Genomic DNA, 11,159 nt, shown 5'->3' on the forward strand with positions numbered 1-11,159 from the left:
CAAAAAAACCCCATCAGGGATAAATGCAGGATCTTTCATAATGATAAGCTAATCAAGGTGCTGAGAAAACAGTAAGCATCGTCTGCACCTAAAAGCAGCTTCAAACACCAGGAGGCACTGGCCCCATCTCAGCAACTGACAGAGAAACTAGAAAAAAAAAAAGCCCAAAATTTAAAGGGTCTGCACAATGCAATCGACTCTGTCCGAATTGGTATAAGCATCACACATTCCATCTTCAGAATTGAGTGTTTTCTAGATGGTATGCTATGATCCCTGTAACATAGGTCAGCCCTAAAACCTGCGGCACACACGGTGTGCTCTCAGATGCCAGCAATCACAATGTAGGGAAACGGAGCCACCTACTTCTACAGAACAGCACAGCACTAGGGAATTCAAGAGCGAAGTCAGAAAATACTTGACCTGAAGTGAGGATTTGGACGTACCATGCGGAAGTTTCTGGAATGTAGCTGAAGCAGAGATTAGAGGGATTTGTATGGATTTAAATGCTGACATTAAGAAAAGCAAAAAGCAGGTTGGGGGCTGGAGAGATGGCTTAGTGGTTAAGGGCACTGGCTGCTTTTCCAGAGGACCTGGGTTTGAATCCCAGTAACCACTTGGTGATTCACATCCATCTGTAGCTCTAGTTCCAGGGGATCTGACCCCTCTTATGACCTCCGTAGGCTTCAACATGAATATAGTGCACAGACATACATGCAGGCCAAACACCCATACACATAAAATTAAATACATAAATTAAAAAAAAAAAATCCCTGCCCCAAGAAGCAGTGCAAGTGTGGCTGCTATGTCACATCTTTACCACTAGGTGGCAGAGAGGAGCGACGATGTCTATGCTCTGATTAGTAGCCTAACGTTCCCTGAAGAAAGCCATTCTGAGATGACCACCAGTCTTGTTCTACACATGGTGGAGGCAGACCATACCTGAGATGACCCGTGCCAGGTGCCATAACACACCAGCCTGGCACAGCACTCCCGAGATCATTCCTGAGATGACCCCAGACACCCAGACTCCTGGCACCAGTAGAAGGAGAAGTGGTAGAGAGATGGGACAGGAAGAGAAGCAGAAGGATGTGGGCACAGTGGAGAGAGGCAGAGCCGGAGACTCAAGGGTAGCGAGAAACAGCCTTGTGTGAGTAGCTGGTGTGTTAGCCGGTGATGCCACCTGGGACCGTGGTGGGGTCCTGTCCTGTCCTGCCACAGGGGAGCACATCTGGACTGTGGCCCTGTAGCAGCAGGGGTCTGATACCACCAAAGGCCCCACCCCTCACCTGGGCATCGTGGAAGAGCTGGCCCCGGGGGAGTGGGAGCAGAAAGCTGACCCCATCCCTATGCAGCTGCAGTACTCGGGAGAATGCCCTCCCCCGCCCCATTCATCACGCACATTGTGGGAGTTGTGAGTGGTCCTCACACCCCAGGATACTAGCCAGTGTGGGAGACCTGGCCCTATCCTACGCAGTGGCTGGAGGAGGCAAAGATACTCTCTTCCCTCCTCACCCCTCACTATCTGCAGCTGGCAGCAGGCCCTGCTCAGTACAGTACGGTAGAGCTCACCCCGATGGTGGGGGTGGGGGTGGGGGTGGGGGTGGGGTGAGCCAGTTTTGAGGACATGAGCTTGGGAGAGCTGCTGACCCCACTTGTCTTCCATGCGAAGGAGAAATGTCTCCTGCCCCCACTCTTGTCCCTTGCCACTGATGGCAGGCAGGAGAACTGGCTCCGAGGTCATCAGAGTGGGACAGCTGGCTCTTCCCCTGGGCAGCAGAGCCGGTTCTGGATGTGGTGCGGGTTGCAGGTGATCTGGTCCTGAGAGTGGGAGTGTGGGAGAGCCAGCCCTGCCTCTTGTCTGCTGAGTGGAGGCATGGAAAAGGGAGAGATGACCTCCTCCTCTCCCTCATCCCTCGCCATTTATGGCAGGCAGGAGAGCTGGCCCCAGGATCGTGAAAGTGGGAGAACTGGCCATGTCCGATACGGGCTGTAATACTCAGGACAGCAGGCCCTGCACCATGCCTGGGCAGCAGGGTAGAGCTGGCCCTGGTGGGCTTTGCTTGTGAGCTAACCCTGAGGGTCCGAGAGCAGGCGAGCCAGTGGGCTGCTCAGATACCTTCCAGGCCCAGACCCAGGGCTTTGAATTGGCCTGCCCCAACATCCACCCTGTCGATGACCACAGGATCTCCATGACACAGGGCAACAGCAAGATATCCAAGAGGAGTCCCAGTGCCCACAGTGCCCCACTCTTTCCCCTGACAGCACATACAATAATTTGAATTATATATGTATATCTATTTATATGTATACATGTATATGTTATATATGCTTGTTATGATACACACACACACACACACACACACACACACACGCCTGTTTATTATTTGTATATGTCAGTAGACCATAGCCACCTGGAAGCAGGACCATGTCTGTACCACTCATGTATTCTGTATTCCCCAAATTGAGTTCTCAGTATTGATTTATTGATTTATTGACTCTTAAACTTTAGCTACACCCAGTATGACAGTCTTCTCCTGGCTGCCTTTGGATCTTGGCTCTTCCATCACCACGTCTGCCTGCACACGGCCTTGCTTTCTGCCGTAATAACAATGGACTAACCCTCTGAACTGCGAGCCAGCCTCAACGGAATGTTTTCTTTTATAAGAGTTGCTTTGGTCATGACGACTCTTCATAGCAATACAACCCTAAGACAAATGGTGTCCTATAAAGAAAGCAGTGGTGTTCATTTGTCAACCTAACCATGACACAAATGCTTTACCTGGAGGAAGCCACGCCCCACAGGTCTTAGCAGAAGGCCTTTATGAGTTCTTCCCACTGAGAAAGACAAGATTTTAGAAAAATGCACATTTACAATTAAATTTTTTAAAAGTATATTTTAGGGGGCAGGAGAGAGCTCAGTGCTAAAAGCACTTGCTGCTCTTACAGAGGACCCGGGTCAGTTCTCAGCACACACATGGTGGGTTAAAACCATCTGGAACTCCAGTTCCAGGGGATCCTATACCTTCTTTTTTTCTTTCTTCCTTCCTTCCTTCCTTCCCTTCTTTTTTCTTTCTTTCTTTCTTTCTTTCTTTCTTTCTTTCTTTCTTTCTTTCTTTCTTTCTAGATTTATTTATTTTATTTATATGAGTTCACTGTATCTGTCTTCAGACACCAGAACAGGGCATCAGATCCCATTACAGATGCACCATATGATTGCTGGGAATTGAACTTAAGACCTCTGAAAGAGCAATCAGTGCTCTTAACCATTGAGCCATCTCTCCAGTCCCATACCTTCTTCTGACTTCATTATGACGCATATACAAACACACAATCAAAAAACTCATATGCATAAAAAATAAATCTAAAAAAATTTTTTTAAAAAGTAAGTTCTGTTTTTTTGTTTTTGTTTTCTAGACAGGCTTACACTACACTATTCAGGCTGACCTGGAACCCCTGGGCTCAGCCTCAGCCCCTGAGTAGCTGGGACCATTGGTGTATACCACGTGTGAAGGCTGATCTCCAATGTCAACTTGACAGGAGTCAGAATCACTAGGAGGCTCACCTCTGGATTCATCAGTCAGGGCATCCCTAAAGGGGATTAGCTAAAGTAGGGAGACTGTCCTCAGGGGTGGCCCTATATAAAGAAATGCGGTAAACACCACGGGTGCTTGCCTGCCTTCGTTTCTTCCTGGGTGAGTGCATCGACTCCTGTTGCTATCTTTGGAAGACTCAGCCCCTTGGGTCTTCCAACATGGACTCAATGCCAGCAACTCCACAGGAGACCCCAGGCCTTCAGCGCCTGACCAGGACTGCCGAAGTCTCCAGCTGCATGGATTGAACATCAAGTAATTGGCCTCTCCAGCAGGCAGGCAGCCATTGTTGGTAGCCCAGCTCCTATTGCGTAAGTCGATTTAATAAATCCCCCTCTATAGCGTAAGCCCATTCTCTTGATTCTGTTCCTCTAGAGAACCTGGTCCGACAAACCACTGTATCCATCTTCCAGCATCCTTACTCCTGGTTGTGGTGTGTTTGCCCGTGCACACGAGTATGGTGTATGTGTGCAGAGGCTAGACGTCAACTCCAGGTTCTTCCTCAGTCATTCTTTCCTCTTTACTTTTGGAGACAGGGTCTTTCATTGAACTTTGAGATCATTGATTCAGCAAGGCTGCTTGCTGGCCTGCAGGCTTCAGGCATCCTCCTGCCTCTGCCTCAACCGTGTTGGGATTACCGGCTCACGCTGCCACACCCAGCCCCTTTCTAGTCCTCTCCCCTACTGAGAGATATTCTTAAATGAAACTGGTCATTTTTTTCCTCCAGAGTATGAAGATGGGCTGCTGCTGCCACAAATTGATGTCACAGGTTTGGTTTGCGCTGGGGCTTCAGCCCTTCCCCTCAGTGTTTACTTACATTCTGTCCTCAGGGAAATATCAGCACTGGGCAAAGGCAGGTAAAGGATGTTTCAATAATGTTAGGAAAACCATCTTGACTTCACAGACCTTATGACCTGCTTCGTCCTCGAAGGGGGCCTGAGGACCACACCTCAGAACTCACTGATTTGGGCAATGCCTTGGATCAACTCTCCAGGGAACAGAACAGACAGAAACCTTTCACTAGGGTGGATCCTAGTTCCAGTTTATTTAAGCAGAAAAAGATTTAGTGAACAGATAGTGAGGCCTACGGAGCTAGGCGTGTGAAGCAAACAGAAAGAACTGGGAGGAAGCGGTGTGCTCAGGATATGTGTGTGTATGGGTGTGTGTGTGTTGGGGGTGTGCACAACAGCACACCCTGAAGGCAGTCACTGCTTCTGGAGGCACTTTTGATCCCAGGATGTGGCATCTTGTGTTACAGATACTCCAGCCATGGTCTCTGGACCATGTTGTTACAGTTGTCACCTGGAAAGATCTGGGCTGAGTGTGGATGAGGCTTTGATTGGCTGAGCTATCTCTAGTTTCTGTGGGTGATGCAGCAGCTCAGCTTCCTTCCAAGACATGTAAGAAGGGAACTCTCTATAAACAGGAGTGAGTTTTGGATGCTAAGTCTCATATAGCAATTGGCAGGCCCTCCTCAGAACCAGTTTCAGCTGGATCTATATGTACACTGCTAGAAACAGCTGCACGTCAATCACTGGAGAGAGATAAGTTAAATAAATTACCAAGAAGTCAGAAGAACCTTGGGAGCTGGGAGGAAGAACTATGTCTTCTAAGTCAAAGGGAAAGAGCTTGAAGAAGCAGACAGGGTTCTGGGTATTGAATTGTGTTGAGGAGTTCAAGAAAACTGAGTTCCAAGAAATGTCCCTCTGTGAATCCTAAATGCCTACTCCTTCCCTCTAGTTGTCACTGCACAGGGGAGGGGGCTACTGTCAGTCTCCCGAAGTCAGGGACATGGAAGTGACACTTTCTTCACCACGTGTAATTCTTTGGGGGAAAGGGATGTGAGTCATATTTGAATACCATTTGAAAGCTCTGTTACAAACTGAGCCACCATCATCACATAAGCCTGTTGTGGTGGCTCACGTTTAGGAGGTGGATACAGGAGAGTCAGAAGTTCAATGCCATCCTCTACTACATAGTAAGCTTGGGGCCAGCTTGGGACACAGAAGACCCTGTTTCAAAAAAAAAAAAATGTGTAAGACAGAAAACATCTACATTAAAAGTGACAACACACACAAAGCAAAATGCAAAGCAGAAATGAATATATCTATCTCCTTTCAGCGCTTGCTTCAATCCTCTGGCATACTGTCCTTGGGAACTCTGGTGTCCTGTGTGTCCTGCGCCCACTCCGTGTCTCTCTCTGTCTTAGTGCCTCTGGGCCTACCGAAGGCCTATTTATTTTCCAGGTTCCCACCTGGACATCAGCCGATCTATGGTGCCCCTGAGACTTGATATGTCTACTCTTCTGTGTGCCTCTCCCTCTCCCTCTTTCTCTTACATACCTGCTCGCTGACCTTGCTGACTAGACGGAAACTCAGAGTCAGGAGCCTGTGAACGTAATTCACTAATGCATGCCTTTCTCACAACTGTATCCCCAGCACACAGACCATAGTAGATGCTTAATAAACATTGGTGGAATAAATGTATGAGTTAGCATTTGGACAGCTCCAAGCTAAGTATTGATGCTTCTCATAGAGGACTTCTCTGAATGGTGGGAGGGACCACAGAAGCTCTTGGAAGGTGAAGTTCTGCTTAGGCTTGGGAAGGCAGACAGGTCAGACTGGCAGGGGCCAGAGATACCAGACTAGATGGTTGACACCTCTTGAGTATGACAGAGGAAGGATTTGTGTCACTGGAGGGACCTGTCTATTTTGGGTACTATAGGACCTTTCTACATGTTTTAGATATTGCTGAGGAAGCACACTTCCTCCCAGACCCATCCCAGGATGTGCTGTGGTAAGGGTGGCGGTTGAACAAGCCCTTCCTTCTGGACCCTTCACTGCTGCCACCCCACAACGGCTGGAGTGGGGTACAGGCGCTTTGCACGAGGAGCCAGCCTGTTGGCTGGAGGGTTCTGTGATGTGCGATATGCAGCCAGCCCTGGCTGTATGTCAGGAGCACCATCTGCACCCGCAGGCAATGCGATGCTGCAGCTGTCTCAGGCTAGTCAGGCATAGTTGATGTAAGCTTAGCAAATAGCGTTTCCAGGAGCTTTGTAAATTTCCAGTCTGCTGGGCCACAGTTCCCTGAAATTGCCACCAGCCAAATGTAAATTGCATCCAAGACCTGAAGGGTGATCGGCAAATATAGGGACTCATCACAGAGTTGGAAGGGAGTCTGGGGCTCAGGTGTCTCCCCCGCCCCCCAGCAGACTCTTCCTAGGAATGAGGCTGATGCTCCAGCGAGGATCCGTGAAGAGGATTCATTGTCAAGCCTTCCCACACAGACATGTCCTCCAGATGCCGCATGTGAATCAGATCCTTGTTACTTTTAAAAAATTACCTTCTTGTTTTGGAGTCACATATAATAATTATATATATACATGCACAACTCAATACTTCAATTTAATACAGCCTTTAATGTATTTTTAAGGAATTCTCTAGTAAGCATTCCTTTTGTTAGGGTAAAAAAAAAAAAGCATGGCCTTGTCTTTCATGTAAATTGAGTATCAATGTGGATGTATTTCTGCGTATGTGTTTGTATCTGCTGTGTGCCTGCGTTGAACGTCATTCATCTCTTTTGGGAAATGCAGAAGAGGTTAGATCCTGACTTCTAACATTTCCTCCTAATTTAAAAGGGAGGGGGAGGGGTTGACTGACAGGTACGCAGTAACAGGAATTAAGATTTCACTGTCTCTGTCCTACACACATCATCTGCACAACAAAGGCTAGGCGATATCACACTACATTATGGGATGAGCGCGTCTGTAACTGAATCTCAGATACGGCTTCCTGAGATTTTAGTGCTCACAGAGGTTGAAAGTGCTCACTAATTGAAGAACCGGGGGACTTCATTGTTATTCTTTAGCAAAAGCTTGTTATAGAAAAGATGCATTTATAAATATACAATATAAATCATCTGGGTGGCTGGAATGTCCCCAGTTCCTAATCTATTTGGCTGAAACAACCACCCCCTCCCTTCGTTTCCATATTAGCTAACAAGCAGCTTTTGCAGAAATTGGCTTTCCAGATGACTCTGAGTTTGACTTTGGGAACATTAATACCTTAGAGTAAGAGACTGTCATTAATTAAAAAGGAAAATTCATTGTCTATTTTTGTAGTACTGGGGCTTGAACCCAGGGTCTTTTGCACGGTAGGCGAGCATTCTATCACTGATCTACATCCCCAGCATGGAAAACTAGCTTTCAATGTTCATACACCAATGTGGGGTAGAAGCACAGGTCTACTTGGCCTCCATGGGGCTGGGGGGAGGTGCTGGGGGGATGGGAGGGTAGGGAGGTGGGGAGATGGGGGTAGTGGGCTGGGGAGTGGGCAGAGGGGTGTGGGGAGTGGGCTGGGGGTGGGGAGATGGAGCTGGGGGAGAGGCAGTCCTTTACTTGTGACTCAAAGGAAAAGCACATGAAGTTGAATTCTCGAGGAATTCCCAAGGTGCATATTTTTCTTCTAGCAAAGGTCTCCACCCTGCTTTTCTTGGGGATTCTCCGTCCATCCCCTAGAAGGGTCCCCGAGGCAGAGGTCTCTTCAACTGTAAAGAGTTATTGAGGCTAAAGCTGGAATCAGGAACAGTGTCTCCTGTATCCTTGCCATCTCCTTGGGGGAATGAATGGATTCAAGAGTGAGTATGAAGCCCAGCTGAGGCTGTGGCCCTGCACTGGGTGCCTGCTGGAGGGAGAGACAAGGGGCATGTGGTAGAGTTAGCCTAGGATGGGTGAGAGGAATTTAGAATTCACATCCCTGGGGGCAGAAAAGGGCTGGCCTGGGCTCTGCTCTTCAGTTGGAACTTTCTCGCTTTGTCTTGGCCTGATGCATCAACTCTGGGAAAGGCGCTGGGGTGGCTAAGTAGGGACTCTTGGGTGGCTGTTGGTGCTCCTAGGTAAGGGGAGCAGGGAGACCAGAGGGAAGTGGAGCGCATCTATAAGGTGTTGGGTTCTGAGCCAAGTGTGGAGAGCTGGAATGGCGGAGGGGAGGTGTGTGGGGTGAGCGTGGGGTTGGGGGAGGCTGTTCCTGACACTCTTGGGCTTCAGGTCAGAGGGCAGCAGCCTGACTAAAGTGAGTTTCTGTCCTTGTAACCAATATGCTGAAGATAATTAACTTTCATTTCCTGTTTATGAATCAACAAGACTAACATTGGTTTTTAAAAATATATTTCAGGGCTGATGAGATGGCTCAGTAGATAAAAATCCACCAAGCTGGATGAGCTGAGTTCTATCCCTAGGACCCACATGATGGAAGCCTGAGTGTGCCGAGGTGTAGGGTGTCTGTACACGCTACCACACACACACACACACACACACACACACACACACACACACACACACACACACACAGAGCAATCTGTACATGGAGATCAAGGATTCCATTACTCTCCTTTCTGAGTCCAGGGCCACTGTCGCTTAGCTTCACTGTCTGCCGTGACAAAGCTGTTCGAGGAGTGGGGCTGAGTCAGATCATGCTGCTCAGTGCTCCGGGCCATCTGCAGAGAGAGAGCCAAATCTTCAGGGCATCTCAGCCCCACAGACGTGAAGGGAAAGAAAGCCGTGGGGCTGCGAGTTCCGCTTTCCTTCCATCACGTGAGGTTCCTGAGTTCTGGCCTTACCAGATTTACACGTGACAGCTTTACCGAGCCAGGGCTTGAGGCTTGGACTTGTTATGTTATTAATAAATAAGGTTTCTCTCCTAACTCTCAGAGCGGGAGACTGAACCCAGACCCTTTTGCATACTGGACAAGAAGCCCTCTTACCGTTGAACGGCAGCCCTGACGCCTCATAGAAAACAGCAGCTTAAAATCTGGCAAGTGTCACTTGTCAGCTATTTGTCGTTTATGGTTGGTGCTTTTTGTTTCCTAGCAAATCACCATTTATCAAAAATCTGGTAAGATTTTTCTCCTAAGCCAGTCATGGTAGCACTTGCCTTTAATCCCAGCACTTGAGAGGCAGAGGCAGGAGGATCTTTGTGAGTTCAAGACCATCCTAGACTACATAGTGAGTTCTAGGACAGACAGGACTGTGTAGAGAGAACCTGTCTCAAAAATTCCTCCCTGGAAATTTGCAAATCTAGCTTTGCTCTGCTTTGATGTTTTCACATCTTTTACCTGCTTTAAGACAAAATCACAGTCATTTAGGTTTTCCAATGAAGACTCAGGATTCCAGGTGCTGGGGTGAAGGTATGCTAGCTCAGAGAGGCAGAGAAAGCAGCCAGCTGACCTTCCTCCTCAGCTGACCTTCCTCCTCAGCCTACTTCCCAACAAGAATGCTCCTCTCTCACACTGTCTCAAAAAATATTCTTTAACTTTCCCCCATCTTTCTTTCCCACCTCCTTTCTAGGCATGCAGGACGAACTATTTTAACATATGTGGAACTTTTCCAAAGTATGTGGAGTTACTTAGAATCATTCTAAAAAGTCACTGAGGCAGTGGAAAACCAGGAAACACAGAAGAAATTAAACAATGTATATGTCCCCTTTACTGATCTCATTGAAACTGTTAAGTAAAAAGACCTGTGGTTGAATTTCTCTTAGTTATTATGTATGTTAGAGAAAGAATGTATATATATACTAAAGGCTAATAGTTGCATTGGTAGGTATTTCCATTTTGCTAAATGACTTTTGTCATGGTTTGAATATGTTTGGTTCAGAGAGTGGCACTCTTTGGAGGTGTGGCCTTGTTGGAGGAAGTGTGGTACTGTGGGCATGACTTTGAATACTTTAGTCCTAGCTATCTGGAAGGGGGTCTTCCACAGGCAACCTTCAGATGAAGATGTAGAACTCTCAGCTCTGCCCACACCATGCCTACCTAGATGCTGCCATGCTCCTGCCTTGATGATACGGGGCTGAACCTCTGAACCTGTAAGGCAGCCCCAATTGAATGTTGTTCTTATAAGAGTTGCCTTGGTCATGGTGTCTGTTCACAGCAGTAAAACCCTAACTAAGGCAACTTTGTATTTGTTTTCAAGTTTCTCAGTCTTAAAATTTAGATGCATATTTTATGTCCTCATCTTTACTATTTCAGTCACCGTTACAGTGAACTGTTATCCCTGAGTGTTTTGTTTGTGAACCTCTATTCTGCCCCTAGTTAATTTTTAAATCCTAGGTGACGCGGTTTGAATGCGAACTCTTCCCTTGCATAACCTCATGCAAATTAACACCTGCTTCCCAGACCTGGTACTCTCCAGGGCCACAACCACACCTATAGGAGGTGGAGCCTTGCTAGAGGAAGTACTACCCAGAGATAGGTCTTGAGGGCTTGTAGCATGGCCCCAGTTCCTGTTCTTGTTCTGCCTCTGGACAGCTCCTACTGCCTGAGGGGCTCTCCACGTTAGAGTGAGCCACCCCTTCCCACCACAAAGGCACCAAGGTCAAAGGGCTGCCAAAACAAGCCTCCCTTGGGCTGCTTTCCTGAGAGGACAATAGACCAGCAACAGGACAGTGACTAAGACTCCAGCTCATCACTCTACCAACCAACCTGAATGCCTATGCCAGTGCCTTTTTCCTGATGAACAGCATTATGCCCATGCTTCTTGATTATTTCATCTTGGCGATTTTTTTTTTTTTT

At 47.7% G+C, this 11,159-nt stretch overlaps 1 pseudogene; it reads left to right on the forward strand.

Annotated features, from left to right (window-relative positions):
* Positions 1-769: 769 nt before the first annotated feature.
* LOC115063950 lies at positions 770-873 on the forward strand (annotated as a pseudogene).
* The last annotated feature ends 10,286 nt before the right edge of the window (positions 874-11,159 follow it).

The sequence above is a fragment of the Mus pahari genome, chromosome 4 (assembly GCF_900095145.1).
Source record: "Mus pahari chromosome 4, PAHARI_EIJ_v1.1, whole genome shotgun sequence".
Classification (NCBI taxonomy): Eukaryota; Metazoa; Chordata; class Mammalia; order Rodentia; family Muridae; genus Mus; species Mus pahari.